Genomic DNA, 2,343 nt, shown 5'->3' on the forward strand with positions numbered 1-2,343 from the left:
CAGAGCAAGGTTCGAGAGACTCAACATTGTTATGGCCATGGTTCCAGCTTCATTAACAGGGTGGCTTTGGGGAAGATCAGGCCTAATAGGAGGCAGCCTGATGGGCCAACAAGGACAGTGAAGAGAATAGGCCCCAGGGGAGGACACTGGTGCCTGATGCATCTCCAAGTCCCTGGGCTGGACTCAGCCGTGTGGGACTATCCCTGGTTCCTCCTTGCATTCCCCATCCCTTTGGTCAAGTACTTGACAGGAGCATCTTGACAGTGGAGGAGTTAATTTGGATTCATCTTGGAAGGGACAAAGTTCATTATGCTGGGAAAATACAGGTGGCACTAGGGGCTCAATTCATGGCTCTGGGATCATGCAGCTTGCTTACATCTTGCCTAATTCGGGAACGGAGAGATTGCTCTATCCCTAGTAGTCTAGAGATGAGCTAAATCCCTTATTGACCCATCCCCAGTAACCTGTATCTGCCTGTGAGGCCTCACCTCCCAAGGTTCTGCAGCTTTCCCAAACAGACCACCACCTGGGGCCCAAATATCCAAGCATGTGTGTCTGTAAGGAACATTTCACACTCAAGCCATAGTAAGAAGGTTTTGTTCACAGGACAATTGTGTGACTGAAAACACAGCAGTGGGGGTGCTCATCTGGGAAAGGGATTTCCCCTCTTCATCCTAACTAAAATCAGCAGTAGTGTTGATCCTGAGAGGAGGCCCTGGTTCCCACTAAGCTGGACATTTTCTTTTTTTTTTTTTCTATTTTTTTTTTATTAATTTATTCTTGTTACATCTCAATGTTTATCCCATCCCTTGTATCCTCCCATTCCTCCCCCCCCCCATTTTCCCATTATTCCCCTCCCCTATGACTGTTCCTGAGGGGGATTACGTCCCCCTATATATTCTCTTAGGGTATCGCATTTTCATGGATGACTACCTTGTCTGAGGAGTCAAAAACTCTCCTAGCTCCACAGTGAGTGTCCGAGCTCAGGTAACCCCTCCACCTGGCTTTTAGTGGTGAGACATTTTCTAGCATACATGTACAAGCATGGTACCTATTATGCTTTGTCCTAGCAAAGTGCAGTGCATATAAACTCTCTCAATTAAGAAACACGGGCTTTATGATTTATTACTCTATCTGAACATTCTTTTTTCTGTGGCATGTGAATATTTTTATACGCTGATTTTATTTGTGCAAAGAAAACACAGAGATCTCTGAATGAAGCCAAAATGATTCCATTTGCACGTTTTTGTTGGAGTATAGTGGTTAATCTCATCTGTCAGCCTAATGAGATTGAGAGTCACCTGGGAGATGGAGTTCTGGGGACATCTGTTGGGGAACATTTTCACTGGGTTAGTTGCTGCAAGAGGGCCTGCCTACCGTGGGTGGCACCAAATGTTGGCTTGGCCATTTGGACTATACAAAACAAGTGAGCTGAGCAGGAGCTTCCCTCACCTCTGCTCCTGACTGCTGATGTGGGGGTAAGCAGCTCCTGCAAGCTCCTGATGCTTCCTGCTGTGATGAACTGCAGCTGTAAGCCCAAATAAGTCCTTTCTCCCTTAAAAGGCTTTGTTGAGGTATTTTGTGACATCAATAGAAAAAGAAACTAAGAGCTGAAGGATCATTTTTAAACTAACCTTCTACTCAATGTCCAAAAGGCAACAGATAGCAGACTTAGGACCAATTGTACATTACAGTCTGCTAAATATTTTTGTTGCTTTAGAATTTTTCTCTAAATATTACCCTTCAAATTTGAGGTGGTTTTTTTTTTTTTTTTTTTTTTTTTTTTTTTTTTTTTTTTTTTTTTTTTTTTTTTAACCATTTCTTAAAGTTATAACAGAAATTGTAATTGTAGCCAGATAAATTCTAGTTACTCTAAATCATTCAGAGAGCACCACTGAGAACTTGGGACTGGAGCCCAACCTGCTCCCTCAGCTGAACAGACATCCATCCCTGTCCTGTTTGTTACCATGACAATGAGTATATTGACAGCATTAGATTGAAAAATGATGCCTGACTACTATGCTGTATAATTTGGAATTTCTAAAGTATCATACCACAAGCACTGTCTCAATATCTAATACTGTATCCCACACAGTTGCATTGCAGTCAACGTATTTTATTTTTTTAAAGGCATCATATAGGGGCTGGAGAGTTGGCTCAGCAGTTAAGAACACTTACTACTCTTCTAAAGGACCCAGGGTTCAATTTCCAGCACCCACAAGGCAGCTCACAACTGTCTGCAACTCAAATATCTGACACCCTCCTACAGACATACATGCAAGCAAAATACCAATGTACACAAAATAAAAATGTAAAAGACACTGTATATACTGGAATATATTA

Source organism: Acomys russatus, chromosome 23 (assembly GCF_903995435.1).
Source record: "Acomys russatus chromosome 23, mAcoRus1.1, whole genome shotgun sequence".
NCBI lineage: Eukaryota > Metazoa > Chordata > Mammalia > Rodentia > Muridae > Acomys > Acomys russatus.